Consider the following 23,080-nt stretch of genomic DNA (forward strand, 5'->3'; position numbering starts at 1 on the left):
AAAAGAAGAGAAAAAAAAAAGAGGATGAAAAGTTCTTGTGCTCTAGAAAGATTAACTGTAGTAAAAATAAAATACTACAAAGCTATCCCAGTTGTCCTAAGATAATTGAGGTTTTTAAGAAATACACATAAAGATTTAAAGGGTCAAGTAAAGAAACAGAAGTAAACACAAGATTTATTTTTTTCCTCTCACAGTCAAGGATTTACATAAGCCTACAGGAGCCACTTTCAGAGAAAATAGCAGCTCTTAGTTCATTAGTTGAGGTATGTATGTCATTTGTATTGTCATTGACATTATAATTCCTTTTCATAGGTCCTATTTAATGTTACTGTAATATCTCTTTTCTTTCTCCATCTCCTCTTCCTTTTTCCAGGAAGACCCAATTTTGTAAATCTCTACTTTGCTAACAATAGGCATAGATTGCCCAGCACTTTTCCCCTTTATTCTCTCTTGGAGATGGACTTCTCTTCCCTGAAAGAGGTCTTGCATATACAAAGTTAGTTAACCAGTTGTTTGGGTTTCTCCTTTGTATCAGATAGAGGTCTCCACACCAATTTTTTTTTTTTTTAATGTTTTTTATTTATTTCTAGGAGAGAGAGAGAGAGACAGCGTGAGCAGGGGAGGGTCAGAGAGAGAGGGAGTCACAGACTCTGAAACAGACTCCAGGCTCTGAGCTGGCAGTCAGCACAGAGCCCGACATGGGGCTCGAACCCACGAACCGAGAGATCATGACCAAAGCGAAAGTCAGACGCTTAACTGACTAAGCCACCCAGGCGCCCCTCCACACCAATTTTAATATGCTTAAAGGGACCAAAAGTCCACAGCTTATCTCTGGACTCCAGACAGTGTTCAACGGATCCTATGGGGCTTTCAGAACTTTTGTTATATTATTCAATATAAGAAACAGAAAAAGTTGCAAAATTGGAAGGAATCTGAGAGAGCATAATTAATATAAATTGAAAAAGGATAACATTAAAAGGCCATAAATTCCATTATCATAAAGAGTAAAATTGGCCATATGGAATACAATAGGCAATGGTAAAGACTGCAGCAAACTAGAAGAACATAATCATATTTGAAGGAGGCAGTCACTATTCACGGCCAGCCAGTGGTAAAATGAAGTCAATATTTTGCCAAACTCAAATTTTTCTTGTTTTTTCCAAACTCAAAATTTTCAAGAGAAATCAGATACATAGAGTTTTATGTGTCATTTGCTAATTTATAAATCTTGCAAACTAATTAAATTTGTGTTTAAAATATAAGTTTTTTTATGGAATTTAAATTGGATCCCATTTGATATTCTTTGAGAGATTCCAATAATGTTTTAAATCTTTTCAGTTTTTCTCAGTTTTGGTCAGGTATTTTGTGTGCTTTAATATGCCTCTGCACTAAAATTGGACACTGAAAGGAGAGGGCTTCAGATGAGGTATACAACTCTAGTGTATAATTTTGCCCCCAAAATGCCTATTAAAACAAAATTAGAGAATAAAGTCATTTGGGGATTTGAAAGCTTATTTCATGGCTAGTATTGCTAGCTAAGTGACACTTTTTACACTGGTCTTGTAGCACATGATTTAAATAAAATACTTAAGCAAAATCCATTGCTTCAGCAAAATATAATCACTACATGTCAAGACCTTATGGATTATCTTTAACACTCAGTGAATGCTAAAATGCAATGATTTAACTAACTGTACTTGTATACATTGTACTTAACCCACTATTAGAAAGTTAGGAAATAGCAACTAAAAACTTAATAAATCTTCAACAAAATACTAGCAAGCTAAATTTAGCAACACACAAAAAGAATTATACACCATGACAAAGTAGGATTTATCCCAGGAATGCAAGGTTGGTTTCACATCTGAAAATTAATTAACATTATACACCATACCAATAGAATAAAAAACAAAAGTGACATGATTATGGTAATGGATTCAGAAGAAGCATTTGACAAAAATCCAATACCGTTTCATGACTAAAAAAAAAAAAAAGATTTCAATGAACTATGAAATAGATATGATGTTTTCAACCTAATAAAGGACATCTATGAAAAGCACAGAGCTAACATCGTTCTTAATGGTAGAAGACTGAATGTTTGCTACCTAAGAACCAGGAACAAGATAAAGATATCTACTCTTGCCACTTCTAATTGACAGTGTACTGGAGGTTCTAGCCAGGGCAGTTAGGCATAAAAGGAAATAAAAACTATCAGACTGGAAAGGAAGAAGTAAAATCATGCAGAAAGCATGATCTTGTGTATAGCAAATTCTAAGGAATCCACTAAAAACTTTTAGAAATAATAAAAAAGTTCAACAAAGATCTAGGATGCAAGGCCAATATACAACAATGAATCATATTTCTCTACACTAGCAATGAACAATATAAGAGTGAAATTAAAATTGCATTTACAATAGCATCAAAAAAATAAGCATAAGTTTAATGAAAGAGATGAAGAACTTGTATCCTGAAAGCTACTAAACATTATTGAAAGAAATTAAAGACTTAAATGGAAAGACATCTCATGTTTGTGGATCAGAAAATATTATTAAGAGGTCAATTCTCTTGAAGTTGATTTACAGATTCAGTGTAATCCCTATCAAAACGTCAGCTGCCAGGGCGCCTGGGTGACTCAGTCGGTTAAGCATCCGACTTTGGCTCAGGTCATGATCTCACGGCTGGTGGGTTTAGGGCCCACGTCTGGCTCTGTGCTAACAGCTAGCTCAGAGCCTGGAGCCTATTTCAGATTCTGTGTCTCTGTCTCTCTCTGACCCTCCCCTGCTCATGCTGTCTCTCTCTCTCTCTCAAAAATAAATAAAACATTAAAAAAATTAAAAAAAAACAACCTCAGCTGCCTTTTTTGCATAAATGTACAAGCTGGTCCTAGAATGCAGATGAAAATGCAAGGGACCCAAAATAGTCAAAATAGTCTTGAAACAAGATGATCAAATTTGGAAGGCTCATAAGTTTCCCATTTTCAAACTTACTACAAAGGTATGATAATCAAAACAATCTTGTACTGGCATAAGAATAGATATATGGACTAATGGAATAGAATTGAGAATTCAGAAGCCTTAAATTTATGGTGAATTCTTTTCTTTTTTTTTTTTTAATGTTTTATTTATTTCTAGGAGAGAGAGAGAGAGACAGCGTGAGCAGGGGAGGGTCAGAGAGAGAGGGAGTCACAGACTGAAACAGGCTCCAGGCTCTGAGCTGGCAGTCAGCATAGAGCCCGATGCGGGGCTCGAACCCATGAACCGTGAGATCATGACCTAAGCGAAAGTCGGACGCCTAACCGACTAAGCCACCCAGGCGCCCCGATGGTGAATTATTTTCAACATGGGTGCCAAGAAAATTCAAGGAAGAAACAAGTCTTTTCAACAAGTTGGTGCTGTGGCAACTGAATAGCCATATGCAAAAGAAGGAAACTGGATCCCTTTCTTACACCATACGTAAAAAGTAACTCAAAATGAATCATAGGCCTAAATGTCTGCACTAAGACTATAAAACTCTTAGGAGAAAAAAAATAGGAGTAAATCATGCATCAGCTAAAGCTTTTTTAGATGTGACGTCAAAAGTAAAAATTAGGTAAGTTGGACTTCATCTAAATAAAAAGCTTTTCATGGCTCAAAGAACACCAGTAAAAAGTGAAAGAACAACCCTCAGAATGTGAGAAAATATTTGGAAATTACATACTTGATAAGGAACTTGTATCAAAAATAGATAAAGAATACTTTCCACTTAACAATAAAAAGACAAACCAGTTTTTAAAATGGGCAAAGGATTTGATATTTCAGAAAAGATCTATAAATGGACAATAAGGACACGAGAAATACTCAACTAACCATTAGGGAAATGCAGATCAAAAGCACCCACCAGGATGGCTACAATAAAAAAATATATAGATAATAACTAGTCATGGTCATAATGTGGACAAGTTGGGGAAATGTCAAGCATTGCTGGTAAAAATGGGGAAGCTGCTTAGGAAACAGTTTAATAACGGTTTTCTTTCTTTCTTTCTTTCTTTCTTTTTTTTAATGTTTTATTTATTTCTAGGGGAGAGATAGAGAGAGACAGCGTGAGCAGGGGAGGGTCAGAGACAGGGAGTCACAGACTGAAACAGACTCCAGGCTCTGAGCCGGCAGTCAGCACAGAGCCCGACGCGGGGCTCAAACACACGAACCGCGAGATCATGACCTAAGCGAAAGTCGGACACTTAACCGACTAAGCCACCCAGGCGCCCCTAATAACGGTTTTCAAAATGTTAAACATAGATTTGCCATGTGGCCCAGAAATTTACTCCTAGATATGTCCTCAAGAGAAATGAAAACATATCCAGGTAGCAACTTGTTTATAAATGTTCATAGTAGCATTACTCAAAAACAGCCAAAAAGTGCAAACAATAAAATGTCCAGAGGTGCCTGGGTGGCTCAGTCGGTTAAGCGTCTGACTTTGGCTCAGGTCATGATCTCACGGTTCGTGGGTTTGAGCCCCGCATTGGGCTCTGTGCTGACAGCCAGCTTAGAGCCTGGAGCCTGTTTCAGATTCTGTGTCTCCCTCTCTCAGAAATAAATAAAACATTTTAAAAAATTTTAAAAATGTCCATAACTGATGAATGAATAAATGTGATATAGCCATACAACGAAATATTATTCAGTAATAAAGAAAAATGAAGTGTTGATACATGCTATAACATCGATTAACCTTGAAAACATTATGCTAAGTGACAAATGCTAGTTTCAAAAGACCAAATATTGTATGAGACCATTTATATGAAGTATCTCAAAATAGCACATCTATAGCACAGAAGTAGATTAGTAGTTGCATAGAGCTGGGGAGGAAGGAGACTAGTTAAAAACTACTCACTAAGTGTAGCCCACACTCAAGGGAAGGAGCATCAGGCTCTACTCGAAGGGAAGAATGTCAAAACTCATGGACATATTTTAAAACAACCACACCCAGGGGTGCCTGGTGGCTCAGTCAGTTGAGTGTCTGACTTCAGGTCACGATCTCACAGTTCGTGGGTTCAAGCCCCATGTCAGGCTCTGTGCTGACAGTTAGCTCAGACCCTGGAGCCTGTCTTCAGATTCTGTGTCTCTCTCTCTGCCAGGAGCTGAACTTCATCACCCACCTTGATGGCACAGCCCAGGGGGTCGACAAGAGAAGACTACACGGCAGTTCTCTGAAAGTGAAGCTACTGATATGTCTTCTGCTATATAATCAGCTTATTTTTCAGCTTATTTCTCTTACTAGGCCTTTCCCTATGACTTAGCAGTTAGTTGATCATTAAAGGCACTGTAAAGAAAACATGTCCCTGTAAAAGGTTACCAAAAGGGTAGATATTAAGAAAGCAGTCACACTTCAATTTCTCTAAAGCATAGGCTCTACCTGTCTCAGCTGTAACAAATGAAACCAGCAATATAGAAAACAGAATTAACCCTCTAGCTTGTAAGGCATAGAAATAGTAAGATTGAAGATTAACTCTAAAAAATAAAAGAGCAGAAACGCAAGAGAATAACCAGAAAGTTTCCTCATGGATGAATTCCCTGAAAAACATTCTGAGAATAAAAACAAAAGCTTGATGCAAACATAGAGGAAGTAGAAAGCATATAAAGCTTGCTGAAGAATCAATAAACTGTCCAGACTGGTTCACTCGAGCTGTCTGTGTCCATTCCTTCGCGCCAATGCCATCCATCCTTCAGGGATCCCTGGACCAGCTGGAATGAGACTCTGACACCTCTCTCTCTGACCCTCCCCTGCTCACCCTGTCTCTTTCTCTCTCTCTCTCTCTCTCAGAAATAAATTTTTAAAAAACATATGAAAAAATAAAACAACCACACCCAGATTCTACTCTAGGCATATTAGAATTCAGAGATCTTTGAACTTAAGCACAAAGGGAATAAAATAAGAAGTGAAGCAGACTTGGCTAAGCCATTATCTATAAAACAATCACAAGGTGACTCAAAGGTAGAAAAAAGAAAGCAGACAGGCCAGGCCAGGGACCTTGACACTCAAAGAACAACAAGATGGTTAATACCCTGGGTTTCCTTTTTGCCTTGTATGCTGCAGAATTAAAACTAAAGAATCCAGCAACTAGGGAACTCCAATAGGCACAGACAACAAAGATTTCAAGGGAAGGCCGTCTGTCTGTAGACAGCAGGAGGGAAGGGGAAGCCTCGCAAGATAGCAAACTTTTAGATAATCAATGCTCTACTCCAGCAAAATGCCATAGGAAACACTGTGGGCCACCCAAGAAGCAAAGGCTGAATGGGGAGCCTAGACTTCTACTCTCAGGTTGAAGGAGGTGCCTTGACACCCCTACTAGGGTAGTGTCAGAGAAGCCCAAGTAGAGGGCCTGGACTTTTATCTCCATCACCAGTAACAAGGCTTCCCCTGTCTGCCACATTGTCACCGGATACCATATGGAGATTCAGGTCTTTCACCATTGTGCAGCAATAATGAGGCCACCCCTAGTACAGTGTCATTATAGACCACGTGGAGAGCTGGAACATCTCTCTACACTCAGTAGTAATGAGAAGCTCTTCCCTCCCATCCACTGTCACAGCAGACCATGCAGGGAATCTATGCTGATGTACATCACAGTTTAACTTGTGGAAACTGAAGACAAAGGAAAAGTCTGGAAGGCATCCAGGAAAAACTGACAATAATGGAAATTTTCAACTTTTAACATTTGTGGGTCCTGTTCCTGGGCTCCCAGAGAAGCTATATTTTAGCACTAACCAAGGACAAAGTGACTGTGACAAAACTTCAAAGCATGGACTCTATTTCAGCCCCAAGCACATATTGTACATCTGCTTTGTTAAAATAACAAAAAAGGAATATACTGAACAAGATAAAGAAAAGGAAGAAACTTTCCTGATTCCTGTAGGAGTAAAGTCATATAGCCCCACATATACTAGAAACAAGATCTGCAACTTTCTGAAATGTTCTTTGTCTAATAACTTGTAACTTTTTCTGTAAAGAAGTGTATATAACCCTACACCAAATGTTCCTCTGTGGGAGCACTCTCTTCTTTGAGAAGGAAATAACATTTTTCAAATGCTGAAAGAAAAGAACGATCAACCCAGAATCATTTACCCAGTGAAAATATCATTCAGGAAAGAAGACACATGAATTTGAAAATAAGTTCAGTTTTTAAAACCTTCATTAAACTCATTTTTTATCTTTTTATTGTAGGCAACAGTTTTGACAGTTGTTTGCTATCATGTAACACAGGTCATCATTTTTCCAGGCTTCAATATAATTTCCTACTTGACATAGTATCCCAGATTCCCTACACCATCACCAGCCTCAGATACCAATCTAGGTCTTTTTTGGTGGAGGGAGTGAGGAATATCATTATCCCTGGTATGTGAAGAAAACCTGCTTACTTATCAGAAAAGAAACCCCCTCCCCCCCCAAAAAAAAACCCCAGAAATAAAATTCTCAGTTTTAGGGAGGTGGGTTAGGGGGATGGGCTGAATGGGTGATGGGCATTAAGGAAGGCACTTATGGTAAGCACTGGGTGTTATATATGTGACAAATCCCTGAATTCTACTCCTGAAACTGGTAATACATTATATGTTAACTAACTTACTTGAATTTAAATAAAATCCTGGAAAAAGAAATTCTCAGCTTTAGTCCCTGAAGCCCTGGGCTGTCTTTGTTTCTGGAAATCACCACAGTAGCATTTTTTTTAAGTACAACTTTTTCTTTTTTTATTAAAGTACATGAATTTTATATATACTGCTTAGAAATTTTTAAATTTATAACTTTTTTTAGAGCAGTTTTAGTTTTCCAGAGAAATGGAATAGAAAGTACAAAGAGTTCCCTTATTTCCCCTATCTCCCTACCTTAGTTGCCCTGTATTAACATCTTCCATTAGTGTAGTACCTTTGTTACCATTGGTGAGCCAATATTGTTACATAATTATTAACTAAAGTTTATAGTTTGTTTAAATTAAGGCTCACTTTTTGTGTTTTACATTTTATGGATTTTGTCAACTGTACAATACATGTACTGACCATTATAGTATCATACTGAATAGTTTCCTTGGCCTATATATCTCCTATGCTCCAACTTACTCATTCCCCTATCCCTCCCCCTACCAAACCACTGGCAATCTCTTATCTTTTTACTGTCTCAAGTTTTGCCCTTTTCAGAACACGATATAGTTGAAATTCTATAGTATATAGTCTTTTCAGATTGACTTCTTTCACTTAGCAATATGCCCTTGAGTTTCCTTCATGTCTCTTCCTGGTATAGTAGTTCATTTCTTTTTACTGCTGAATAACCTTCCATTGTATCGATGTACCACAGTTTGTTTATCCATTCACCTACTGAAGGGCATCTTGGTTGCTCCCACATTTTGGTGATGATAAATAAAGCTATTATCAACACTTGTGTGCCATTTTTGGTGTGTATGAAGATAAGTTTTCAAGTCATTTAGGTAAATACCAAGAAGTGTAATTGCTGGATCATTTGGTAAGAGTATGTTCAGTTTGGTAAGATATTGCAGAACTGTCTTCCAAAGTGGCTGCACCATTCTGCATTCCCACCAGCAGTGAATGAGCATTCTTGTTGCTTCATGTCTTCACCAGCACTTGTTGTCAGTGTTTTGGCTTTTGGCCATTCTAATGGATGTGTTGTGGTATCTCATTTTATTTTGTAATTTTCTGCTGACATGAAATGTTGAGTATCTTTTCAGAAGTTTATTTGCCATCTCTATATGTTTTCTGGTAAGGTGACTGCTTAAATCTTATTCCCTTTTTAAATTGGATGGTTTGTTGTCTTACTGCTAAGTTTTAAGAGTTCTCTAGATTTCAGATACCAGTCCTTTTACCAGATATGTGTTTTGCAAAGATTTTCTCCCAGCTTGTGGATTGTCTTTTCATTCTCTTCAATTTTTTTCATAAAGCTATATTTTTTAATATTTATAAAGTCCCACTTAACAGTTTTTTCTTTCATGGATTATATTTTGGGTGTTGTATCTAAAAAGTCATCACCAAGCCCAAGGTTACCTAGATTTTCTTGTATGTTACCTGTTAGGAGTTTTCTAGTCTTGCATTTTACATTATATTTAAGTGGATTTATTTATTTATTTTGAGAGTGAGAGTTGGGGAAGGGCAGAGAAAGAATCCCAAGCAGGCTGTACACTGTCAGCGTGGAACCCAAAGCAGAATTTGATGCTACGATCTGTGAAATCATTACCTGAACCAAATTCAAGAGTTGGACACTTAACTGACTGAGCCACCCAGGCACCCCAGGTCTATGGTACATTTTGAGTTAATTTTTTGTGTAGGGTATAAAATGATGTCTAGTTTTTTGTTTTTTTTTCACATGTGGATGTACACTTGTTCTAGCACCATTTTTTGAAAAGACTCTGGTGCATTGTTTTACCTGTGCTCTTTTGTCAAAGATCATTTGATTATCTATGTGTGGTTCTATTTCTGAGCTCTCTATTCTGTTCCATTGATCTTGTCAGTAGCGTTTTAATAATTTCCCTTATTTGCGTATGCTGATTTGAGTTGAATTTTTATCAGTTGCAGCTGAAATATCACTGATTAATTCAAGCACTTGGTACATGCCAAGCACTGTGTTAATCTCTTTACATAAATTTAATCACAACAGTCTTTTGAAATAAATGAGGAAATTTGGGGTTTGTGAATTTAAATAACATGTTCAAGATCATATCACCAGTAAGGTCTGTCTACCTGTCTATATTATACTACCTGTCAAAGACGACCTTTTAACTCCTCACTCAGACTGTTATGGTACTCTGTTTTCTTTTGCTAATTACTGCCTTTAATTACACTATAATTAGTTGTAATAATATAATTAGTTGCCTTCTAAATTAAATACTGACTCCTTAGCTAGCATTTAAAGCCTACACTACTTCTCCAGCTTTTTTCCTGTATTCTCTTACATGCTTGGTGAGACTACTCTGTGATCTCGTATTATACCTTCTGCTTTACTATATCAGTTTGTGACTTAACATATTCCTTATACTTGCTTCATCTCCAAATATCAAAGTTCATCTTGTCAGAGTCCATCTCAAATATCATCATCTCCCTTGACCCTTCTCAATTTTGTACCTCCACCTCACCCCAGAATTGGAACTAGGAGCTCTCTCCTTAAAGTAATCACAGCTTTTTATTTATACCTCAGTTGAGGCACATCTTATGCCTTATTTTTAGTTATATGAATTTGACCCACCCTTACTACCAGACAGCCAGCACCTTGGCAGCTTGTATACTGTGAGAGCCTGGCATGTATTTTTTAAAAACTTTATTCAGTATATATATATATATATATATATACACCAAAAACTTTATTCAGTATATATATATATATATATATATATATATATATACACCAAAAACTTCACTGAATGCTGGGATGGCCAAGATAAAAGACATAGCCAGCACTTAAAAAAAAAAGTGTCGTCAAGTAGAAGCCAGAGCAGAATGCAATTGTTCTGTAATTTACATTCTAATATGAAAGTAAACCTCCAGTACTGTAGGATGGAGCACAGAGTATGGAATACTTAAGGTAATGCAAGCTTGGGAAAAAGAAGACTTATCAGAGGTAACAGTAGGTAGGCTGCTAAATGAACAGCATATGCAAAAGCAGAGAGGCCTAAGAGAGCGTCACATTTGGAGTGCAGTAGTTCAGTTAGCTATATGGCAGTGTTTGAGTTAAAGAATGACTAACGATGAAGCCATACATGTAGAGAATGGCTATATCTTAAAGAAATTTGAATCTTGCAAAGGAATTTGCATGGCATCTCCTGAAGGACATGAAAGTCATTGTAAAATTTTAAGCAAGGAAATTTCATGACCTTACTCATATTTAGATGGACCACTGTGGCAGATATGTGGATAACACTGGAATTAGCTGAGACTAATGACAGGAAGGAAGAGCAGCTACCAGAATGCTACAGTATTCTAGACCAAATCATATTAGGATCTGAATAGGCCAAGGTAAAGAGAACTTATTTGAGAGATATTTAGGAGATAGTATTTATAACAACTGGTGATGGGGTAAAGGAATTCGTTAAGATTTCAAATTCTCTACACCTGGAGATTCATTTAAACAGTGTCTTTCTCATGCCAACTTAAAGAAGCACTGCTTCCATGGCACCTCCATGGCTCAGTCGGTTAAGCATCTGACTTTAGTTCAGGTCATGATCTCGCAGTTCGTGAGTTTGAGCCCCTCGTCGGCCTCTGTGCTGACAGTAAAGAGCCTGAAGCCTGCTTGGGATTCTGTGCTTCCCTCTCACTACCCTTCCCCTGCTCATGCTCTGTCTATTTCTCTCTCTCTTTAAAAAAATGAATAAACATTAAAAAAAAAAAAACAAAGAAGTACTTCTTCCTATTCCACTGTATAAATTACTGGGATCCACCTCCTTCATTCTCATCACTAAGAACCATCTTGCTAAGACAACCTCTGCTACCAAAGGGAGTCTCCAAGGAGGTTCTGCCTTATCAGAGCCTCTGGTGCTACCAGAAGGTAAAGGAGCCTCTGCTCACACTGCCACCCTTGGGAGAAATGTACTTCTAAAATGAGAATTAGAATTCAATTTTGTCTTAGAAATAATATTAAAAGATAGGTACTCAGGCACATCACGTGTTGAATGCCCCCTTTAGGGTCTGTTCTAGAAACATATAACTGTCTATGGCACTTCGATGATAATTGCTAAATAACCTTCTTTTTTAAAAACCTTGAAAATTAAATTGAAGGCTCCTGCAGTGGTTGGATGGCTCAGTCAGTTGAGCGTCTGACTTCAGCCCAGGTTGCGATCCCAGGGTTTGTGAGTTCGAGCCCCGCTTTGGGCTTGCTACTGTCAGCCTATAAGCACAGAGCCCACTTCAGATCCTCTGTCCTTCTCTCTCTACTCCTCCCCTGCTGATGCTCTCTCTCTCAGAAAATAAATAAAACATTTTAAAAAAAGAGAATTAAGTTGAAGGCTTCTTATATATATACTGGTAGACCTGGGAGTAGGGAACATTTCACCTCAGCAAGAAGGAATGTTTCATTGCCAACATCTTTGGCATTGCTGTTGCGTGATGACAACAGTAATAAAGTTGACCTATTTTTAGTCTGCTTGATTATTATCTTAAATTATCTTGCAGCTAATGCAGCCCTTGTTGCCTGCTCTTAAAGCTGCTTCTTCTAGGCTTCCTTCTGCCTCACTACTTGGTCTACTGCTGCTTATATATGAATTAAAAGTTGGGAAATGGAAATTCGAGGGATCTTTTAAGACAAAAATTCTTAAGGAAAAAAGCCTAGACATGAATCTGTGTTCTCTATTTTACCAACAAAACGACCTGGGGCTACTAACAACTTTGAGCCTCAGTGTTCCCATCATTAAAACAGGGTCAAAACATCTATTTCATTGAAGACTAAATAATGGAATCTATTTAAAGCACCTGGCCCTTAGCGTACACTCTCAAAATATTAATTCTTTCCTGTAGAAAACATTTTCATATTTTCCAGCTGCCCAGGTTGTTTTGAATGTACTTGCTATGCTTAGGGAATTACCAATCTTAATGTAAGTGATTGGTAATCACTTACAATCCCCAGGGTAAGCTCTGAAAATGAAATTTCCAGACTCTCGCAGCTAGGGTGCAGACATATGACCTGGGCTTCAACATCCAGCACACCTGCATCAGACTTTGACTGGAGGTTAGTAGCTTGAGGAAGGAAAGATTCTGCTTGGAGACCAATTTGTTGGCAAAAGCATCAGACATTTGGGAATGGGGGTGCTTGCAAGGTTAAATTTCTAGTGCAAAAGTGGCCCTGGTGGGCAGTAGAAGTGGCAACAGTTGCTTTTAGTGTTTGTTGGAGTAGTTAGTAGTGGCTGTGACCTCACTGAGCCAGTTCCATGGAGTGGTTGTGGTTACCCCTCAAAGCTCAGTTCCATACTTGTCCCTCCAGCCTCCCAGTGATTCAGAGTCCTCCTCTTAAACCTCTTTTCTACTCACTCAGCCAGAATTAGTTTATGTATCTTGCAACTGGGAGCCCTGACTGATCTATGTGTCTTCACTAGAATTACCACTTGTAAGTAACAGGCCAAGAAGAATGTCAAGGTAGAGGCAGTAATGATGTTGTGTATAGCCACCTTAAACAAAAGTACATGGTTCTGGAAAGCAAATCTTAGAAAACTGTAATGAGTTATAATTGAGTGGAGATTGAAGAATATAACTTTTGAGGAAATTATAATGTTAGAATACTTCTACCAAGTTTCCCTTTCTCTGTTATGTTGGAAATAGTTAAGAGAACTAGATTTTTATGCTCCCCCAAAGAAATTATTTCAGAACCAGTTTATAAAAACAAAAACAACAACAACACATTTAGTCCCTGGATGTTGATTCTGCAGAGCGGTCCCAAGTGAGTTTATCAATTCAAGTCAAAGCCAGAATCAAAATAAATCAGGCATTATATGGCATATTAAATTTCTGGAGCTCAGCTCAGTTCCCTTAATCTCTTAGCAGCAGTAACAGAGTGGCAGCTCTCACTCATTGCAGTGGGGAAATAACAAAGCAAGAGTAAAATTGCTGTTGCAAAATGAAGCACATCACCACACTTCCATCTAATGCATTATAGTTCATGAATCTCCCAGGAGCCAGAAAAACACAGTGAAGTCTTTAAGAGTGAATCCAGATGTCAGCCATCACCATAGCAGTGCTTTAATTATCAAAAAACAAAGAAATAACTCCTTAGGTACATCCTAAGCAGGTGTTCCTTCACAAAAAAACAGAATAGCTGAAGAAACAGCTGTGGTATTATATCTGCTTCAGACTAGAAGAAAACTACAACCTAAATAACACACTACCCAGAGGGAGCACAGAAAAATCAGTTATTAGGATTTTGTAAGTATTACTCTATACAACATAATGACTGATTAATATTAATTACTCCATTTTACAGATGGGAAAACTGAGTGCCTCCTATGGCAGCCATTTCTAATTCAAAGTCTATCAGTCTTGGACAAGTTCACTATATAATGAATTTATTTTGCAGGATCTGATAGCATGGAGTAATGTTTTTTTTTAAAAACATATCTTAACACAAATAACCATTTTCACTTTAGGAAAATTAGAACATAAAGAGCAAAAAGGAAACCTTTAAAACCATCTCTAATAACTGCTATTTTAAACTGAATTTTAAAACTGGGCCCATACTTCGGCTTCAGAAGATCTGTGAGCCTCTGAAACTAAGCAAAAAATGACATTGTGCATTTTTCTTGGGTAGGGATCTATATACCTTTCACCAGGTTCTCAAAGTGTCATCATTCAGAGATTAAGAACTGTCTGTCCTTCTGGGCTGTATCTATGTGACAGGAGCAACAAAGACACCACCCCCAAGTCACAGCCTGGAAAAGAAGATGACCTTTATTTAAAATGTTAAATGGGCCAAAACAAATAGTCATTCCTAAAATTTGGCTTCGCTTCTGTGCATTGGTTCTGTTAAATTATGGAATATTAGGAAAATATTTCCTTTCTTAAGGGTTTTATTTTTTACTTTTGTGGTGTGTGTGTGTGCGCATGCGTGCAATCTTGACTCTTAGCTGCTGCTTTTCAAGCAGAAAAATAGATACTTTCGCAACTCACATTAGTGGGAAGATCTGACAATAAAGTGTCTACAAGAAGCAGCACAGTCAAGGTGGTGATATCGTGGATGAATAATTAAAGCCTGAATATACTTGATGGCAGAGGGGAAAAAGCCAGCTGAAGAAGAAAGAGTGAGGAGATAAATGAGGGAATGAAAGAACCGATAACATCTTTTGGATGCACTTAAGCTAGGAGTAAGGGCTTTGTGATTGAACATGAAAGGAAAGTGGGGAACCACATTCCTTTGATGTTAATGAAAGAGGAAAAGGAAAAATATTGAGAGATACCCTGTGGTATAAAACATATTAAATGGATGGGTTATTTGATGAATTATATCATCCATGCAACAAACTTTTAGTGAGAACTTACTATGTATGAAGCACTATGGCTAGAAATACATATAAGAAATAACTCTTGGCCCAAGGAATTTATAGGATAACTGGGGAGACAGATATAAATCAGTCTTGCAAGGTAGCAGAGTCACAAACGGGGAATAGTAATGTCTGTGAGATCATAGTGGGGGTGGTCAGGAAAGGCTTTGAAGAATGGTGCTCAAAATAGGCCTCAAAATATGAATAGCAGTTAAGGAGAGAAAGGACAATGCAGGAGACAAGAGCAAACACAAAGGGATGAGAAAGCATAGCATGGGTAGAAAATGCCATGTGCATTGAAATGGTGGGGAAACATAAGACTCCATAGGGGCAGGGCTAGTAATGAAGCTGGTTTCTGCAAAAACCCAGGGAAAAGAAAAGGACCCTCAGCTAAGGCAGTGACAAGTGGGGAGAGGGAAAAGAGGATTAACTTGAGAAATATTTAGAAAGTAAGAGTGTCAGGATTTAGTACCTTGTGGGAAAGCCATTATGAACACTTGCCAACACTACATTACCAACAAAGACATTGATAAAGTTAGAATCAAAATCCCATCCTTCTTAAGAGACTATAAGAAATAGTCCTCTGTTTACCCCTGTTTATCTCTATTTGGGCCAAGCTTCCCCCAAATGCCCACCCTATATTGCTCCAGTTACTATCTCCAGGGCCTTCATGACGTAGAACTCAGGGAATACTATTTACATTGTATTCTATGTGAATAGGACATAAGGTACAAGATGAATGATGTCTTGCTTGTCCCTTCCTTAACTCCCAAATCCTTTCACTGTGATCTTCAAAATGCCCTCAAGAACATCTTACTCTGTGATCAGCAAACTGTCCTACAAACTCAACCTCTTGTTTGAATGGTTCCATGCATCAACTGAAAGCTGCCTCAGCTCCGAGGTCCTTGCTGTTCTTGCAGACTGCCCATGTGGAGGCTGTTTTATCTCGAACATCCAAAGCACCTCTGGCCAAGAGGTGGAGTAGATAGTTTTGCACCCATGGCTTCTTTTGAACCATTCTTTTCTTTCTTCAAAACTCATTCCCACTCCTTCCTCTCATCACCAATATTTAATGTTCTCCCTCCTATCTTAACCACTGAAGACTTTAGCTTTTGGTTCAGTTTTTCTCTTTTTCTCCTTTGCCATCCCTAGAATTGTGTCATTTGTGTGGACAATTCATTTCCCACCTGCTTTCTCAGTTCTTGGATCTTCTCACCTCCAACACCTATCCTCCATTACATCATAGCCATACTACCACAGCCATTTTTTTAATCGATTAGAACCAAAGTTTGGTAACACCGAAACCTGGGCTGTTGATGTCTGGCTTTGGGCCATTATCCTTTTATTCTTTATACTCTTTTTCTGTAGAACCCCCTCAAATAAATCTGTCGATTTAATTGAGACTCCCACAACCTTGACCTCACCCATTTTCATTATCACTCAATCCCCCTTTCTCTTTACCTTGTTCTCTGGCTTAAATTCTATGGGTGAATATTATAACAATTCCTTCGAGTATTCCTATCTTTTCTTCTTTATTCATTCTGCCTAGAAAAGTAGAAAAACTTGTCTGATTGGAAAATTTGGGAAGAATATACTGGTCATCTTCAGCTCAACTTTTTCTTTGTCCCCTTGGTGATAAGGCTGCCTTCAAAGAGGTTCTAAAGGCAGGCTCAGCCCTGTGCAAAGATGGGAAGAAGCCTGGTCTGGCCCCGTGCTGCACAGTTGTGGGTGAGCAGCTCGGTGGTAGGAAACTCATTTCTGTTTTCTCTTTTACCCATGGTGTCTTTGCCATACTGGTCTTTGATTTCCTAGAAAAACCCAACTCTTTGAATCTTCCTGATTGTGGCCTTTCTTTGCCTGATTTACTCTTTTTTCTCCTCTTTTTTTTTTTTTTTTTGGTGAGCTCTTAATTTTTTCAAGTTTCAACTTCCACTTCTCTAAAGAAGTCTACCCTGAATTCACTATTTAAGGTAGGTTGTCATCCTCCTATTATTCTTATCTCAGCCTCTTGTGGAGTTTAACGTGAATATATTGATCTGGACCTCAGAGGAGAAGGTATATGCCAATTAGGATTTAAACATATGGAGACATATATTCCTTGGCATGTTTCCCAAGGAGACAGTGTTGGATAAGTAGAAACAGTGTTGGCCAAGATAAAAACCATGAAGAATCTGTAAGAATTATCTCCAGGAAGAGAAATTCAATGATGGAACTTAAAAATGAATGGTCAGAGAGAGGAATTCCTTAAGACAGGTGAAGAAGGGGAGATCTTTAAGGAAGGTTTAGTTTACAGTGTCAAAAGCAGTGCTGAAAACTGTCAAAAGGAATCCAGAGTTGGGGCCTGGGCCTTTGCAAGAGAAATTTTAGCATAAGTATGGGGGTCAGAGCCATATTATACAGTGGCTTGGAGACTAAACTAGAGATATGGAATAGTTTAGAGTAAGTATTTTTGGAAAGCCAGCAATGAAAAGAAGAGAGGTAAAGCAGAATGGCAAGAGGGGAACTTAGGATCAAACAATTAGTATTAAGACTGCTAAAAATTTCACCAGTTTTTATAGGTGAAGCTAAAGTATCAGAGTAATTGATGGTATAGATAATCTAGGTGGCTAGAGAAGACAAGAGGCAGGAGGGTAATCAGCCTTGAAGAGGAGTAGCTAACTCCTCCTAACATAGGAACACTTCTTCTGACACTGGAGGGAAGGATGCATATGGACATAGATCAGGAAATCCATGAAGGAGGAAACAAGGCCATCAGTTGAGAATGTAAGAATAGGGGCCCTGAGGAGAATGGTAGACGTTTATAATAGCAGCTTGAGTCAGGTCTGTAGAAAGTACCATACTGTTTTTTAAAGCCAATTCATTCATTCATTTATAATTTCTTAATGCTTATTTATTTTTGAGAGAGACACACACAGCATGAGCAGGGGAGAGGTAGAGAGAGAGGGAGACATAGAACGCAAAGCAGGCCCCAGTCTCTGAGCTGTCAGCATACAGCCCAACATAGGGCTTGAACTTATGAACTGTGAGATTATGACCTGAGCTGAAGTCGGATGCTTAACTGAGTGAGCCACCCAGGAGCCCCTTTTAAAACCAATTTAAATTGAACTCTGAGCCTCAGATTAGTAATCTGGAGAGTAATTCATTCTCAATCATTATTGGGGCTCCTAATAATTATACAAAATTGTGCAATCCCAGAATTGTACAAAACCCACAGAGAACCTTCCAGAAAACTGGATTTAAGTTATTGGCTCATTCTATTTCCTACTGAAATAACCACTACTCCCAAATGTCCATTGACAGAAGGGTGGATATATAAATTGTTGTTTATTATGAAATACTATACAACAGTGAAACATGAGCAAACTATAACAGAGGCAATAAACTTAGGTGATTGTCAGAAATATAATGTTAGTAAAAAGTTTCAGACAAACATAAGGTATGATATCATATAAGTTCAAAGACATATCAAACTCAATGTGATTTAGGAGCATACATAGTCATTTATAGAAAAAAATATGGAAAGCAAAAGAATTGTAAACATAAGAATAAAATAGTAGTTATTTCTGGAAGAAGTGATAAGGATAATCACAGAGAGGCTGGAAGGGTTTCAAAGGTAATGTTCCTTTTCTTAAACTGGGTCGTAGTTATATGGATGTTTATTTTATTGTTTTTTAAATCGTATATATTATTTTATATGTATCATTTTATATATGTGTGTATATTCACATATATACATATATTCTTTTGTGTGGACTAGTTCATAATTTTAAAAATTCACAGTAAAATAAAGTGAATTTATTAAATTTCCAAGTTGTGCCTCAAAGCTTAAGAAAAATGAGTTTTACATTTACAACTTGAATAAATTGACCATTATAAAAAGCACAACAGTTGTTAAGTACTGAGGTCCTTATCATGCATAGAAACACTTCAGAAAATTTCAAAACTCAACTAGCACAGTCCATACCTTTCTTTCTAGGTGCCCTTTCTCTCCTCCCCAGTGGGATTTCTACCACAATATTTTTGATGAATTTTAGCTTTTACAAAAGATGGAAGAAGTTTGAATATATGCAAAGTCAAACTTGACAAACAGAACCATAGCTACAAAACTTCCCTGATAAAGGGGATTCCAAAGCATAGCTGTCTGCTGAAATGGAGGGAGAGAAAAATACAGGGAAATACAGAGAGGACAAGCACAAACTAATAAATTGAATTACCTTGCTATAGATGTTTTATTACACTTTTACAATTTCTCTTTCCATATTCAAATTTTTCAGGATTTTTACCATTTACGCAATCCCTTCCTATCAGTTTGTTATAAATAGTATGTTCATTTGAAAATGCCATATGCTATTTTAATAGTATTAACAGCCAGAAGCTTTTCTCCTCTCACACATATTTTTTTTTAAATGTTTTTTAAAAATTGGTCTATTCCTGAAAGTTAGTCTTTCATCCTGGCATCTGAGTCAACAAAAGAACCTTAAATCATCCCTAGCGACTTTATAATTGAATTTTCCTCAATGAAATCCTTGTGTGCGTATTTTCTGACTTAAAACAAAAATCTCCCCACTACAAATTACCCTTTAGGTTCTAAGTTCTATGCTCTTCCCTTCAGAAATTCTGCCTAATTCTTTTCCTTTGGCAGAATTTTCTTTTATGGGTTTTAAAGTAATAGCTAGGCAAGAGACAAATTTCAGAACCCCCCTGTCTTATTCTTACATGTGACCTTCAGTTTTTCTCTCTTGTATATTCATTCTTTTTCTCCCTGTACCTTTTACTAACTTTCCTTTGAACGCCTTCCATTTTCTGAGTGTGTAACTATTGCCCAGTTTGCAAAATAAACATGAGATTTGGTATTTGGTTGCTAATCTGTCCCATATTTTTGCTGCATCTTTGTTTTGCTTGTCTCCAGTCCTTTCTCAGTTTTTGTCATTCCTCATTCCAAACATAATTTTCTGCCTTTTGCCAAACACATTTTCTTTTGGTTTCATTCCTTATTAAACTTTAACTCTCCTTTTCTTGGCCATTGTTTGAAAACTTAACAAAAGTTATTAATAAATTTTAACTTTACAAGTTTTTAACTTACAAAAATTATTATATTATTTGAAACTTACAAAAATTTCTCCTGGGACCAAAGCAATAGATTTGATCTCTAATTCTCATTTAGTATTTTATGATAAAGGCATAGTTATTACCCACAGTTTACAAATTGCCAAAGGAGGTGTAGAAAGGGAAATATCTTGCCATAAACCATATGTTAAGTCCGTGAGAAAGGCAAACAGAGATCAACTGCCCCCACATCTACCAACACTGTCTTTTTTCTCCAGAGGGATCTAGGGATCATCTGCATCAAAAGTCATCCTCATTGCTCTTGTGCTCTAGGCCTGAGGATTCAGATTCAGGAGATAAGGCCCAGAAATCTCCATTTTTAACAACCCCAAAGTCATTTTTAGGCACAGAAGGAAGGAAGGAAAGAAAGAAAAAATAAAGAGAGGAAAAAAGTCACTGCTCTATTTTAGCTCAGCTTTCTAAGACAGTGAAGGAACTAATCCTTTTTGTGTATATATTGTGTGTCCAGTATTGTAGTCTATTTTTACATAGACATGTTATTAATTGATTTAATTCTATAAAAATCCATTGAGATAGTTCTTATGTTCATTTTAGAGTAGAGAAATTGAGGTCTGAGCCAAGGTCATTTGGCTGGTAACTAGCAAAGTCCATATCTGACTTCATTACCTTGGATTTTAAGAACTACAGCATGGTACATGTTTTAAATTTTAGCATAAATAGCCATCCGATATAGTAATGTTATCATATATATGGGATTATATTAATCCTATAGTATAAGTGCTAACTATAAAACAGATAAATTGATTAAACTCATTCAAGTGTGTGTGCTTTTTTATTCATATGATTGACATAAAGGTTATAGTACCTTCAGGTACACAACATAATGATTTGATATTTGTATATAGTATGAAATGATCACAATAAAATTTGTTAACATCCATCACCATTCATAGTTATAATTTTTTTCTTGTAATGAAAAATATACTCTCTTATCAACTTTTGAATATACAATACAGTATTATTAACTATAGTTACCATGCTGGACATAATAGCATCAGGACATACTTTCTTTATTACCACCTTTATCCATTCACTTACCCCCAAACTCCTATCTCTGGGCAGTCACCAATCTATTCTCTGTATCTGTGACTTAAATTTTTTTTTTTTAGATTCCACATATAACTGATATATTTGTCTTTTTCTGCCTGACTTGCTTTACTTAGCATAATGCCCTCAAGGTCCATCCATGTTGTTGCAAATGGCAGGATTTCCCTTTTTTTATGGGTGTATAATATTCTGTTCTATATGTGCCACATTTTATTCATCTATTTATCCATTGATGTACACTTAGATTGCTTCCATATTTCAACTACAGTGAACATGGGGGTACAGGTATCTTTTCCAGTTAGTGTTTCTGTTTCCTTTGGATAAATACCCAGAAGTGGAATTGCTGATTTCCACAGTGGCTGCACTGTGCATAAGGGGATTCTTTCTCACCAACAGTGCAGAATGGTTTTCTTTTGTCCACATCGATATCCAAATTTGTTATTACTTGCCTTTTTTTTATAATAGCCATTCTCACAGAGGTCATTTCATTGTGGTTTTAGTTTGCATTTCCCTAATTATTGGTGATATTGAGCATCTTTTCATGTATCTGTTGGTCATCTGTGTGTCTTCTTTGGAAAAATGTCATTTCAGATCATCTGCCCATGTTTTTAATTGGATTGTTTGATTTTTTGCTATAGAGTTGTATGAGTTCTTTATGTACTTTGGATAGTGATCCCTTATTAGATACATAATTTGCAAATATTTTCTCCCATTCTGTAGGTTGTTTCATTTTGTTGATGGTTTCTTTTTTTGTGCAGAAACTTTTCAATTTGACGTGGTCCCACATGTTTTATTTTTGCTTACTTGCCTTTGCTTTTGGTGTCAAATCCAAAAAATCATCATCAAGACTGATATCAAGAAGCTTACCACCTGTGTTTTCTTCTAGGAGTTTTATAGTTTACGTCTTATGTTCAAGTCTTCAATCCATTTTGAGTTGATTTTTGTATATGGTGTAAGATAGTGGTCCAGTTTCATTCTTTTTCGTGTGGCTGTCCCATTTCCCCAAGAACATTTATTAAAAGAGACTGTTTATTTCTCTATTGTATATTCTTGGCTCCCCTGTCATAAATTAATTGAATGTATATGCATGGGTGTTGTTCTGGGCTATCTATTCTGTTCCATTGATCTATGTGGCTGTTTTGTTTTTTTTAACTTTTTTTTAAGTGTATTTGCTTTTTGAGAGGGGGAGGGACAGTGAGAAAACGGGGAAAGAGATCATCCCAACCAGACTTCACACCATCAGCACAGAGCCCAGTATGGAGCTTGAACTCACAAACTGAGATCATGACCTGGGCCAGAAATCAAGAGTCTGATGCTTAACTGACTAAGCCATCCAGGTGCCCCTATGTGTCTGGTTTTTGTTTTTTTTTTTTCTTTGCCAATGCCATATTGTTTTGATTACTATAGCTTCGCACTATAGTTTGAAATCAGGAAGTGTTATGTCTTCAGCTTTGTTCTTTCCCAAGATTGCTTTGGTATGAGAGGCATGATTTTATCTTTTCCTGAAAATTATCCTTTAACACAGGAAACATATAAACAAACACAATGACACAAGAATTAAAAATTATGAATATGCTAACTATGTCAAAGAATCATGATCACATGCTAGTCATAAAACCTACAATGAAATGTAGCTACAATGTAGCTACTAGCTAATGCCAGTCATAAAAGCTACAATTGTTCTGGGTGGGGAATGCCTATTTTTAGTTCCTTCTACCTAGACCACGAATGCAGTAGCTAGAGGTAGAGCTGCCGCCTTAAGTCACAAATTGCAAACTGAATATTGATGATAAGAAGAGCCTGAGTTTGAATGTGTATCCATAATACCCTCAACTGCTTTCTAGATTTTAGCTGAAAAAGAAACTTCTCTCTCATTTAAACTCTATAATTTGGGGTTTACTTTCTCACCGGTGAGCCTAA

This window comes from Hyaena hyaena, unplaced genomic scaffold (assembly GCF_003009895.1).
Source record: "Hyaena hyaena isolate Hyena2069 unplaced genomic scaffold, ASM300989v1 scaffold_1009, whole genome shotgun sequence".
In the NCBI taxonomy this organism is placed as follows: Eukaryota; Metazoa; Chordata; class Mammalia; order Carnivora; family Hyaenidae; genus Hyaena; species Hyaena hyaena.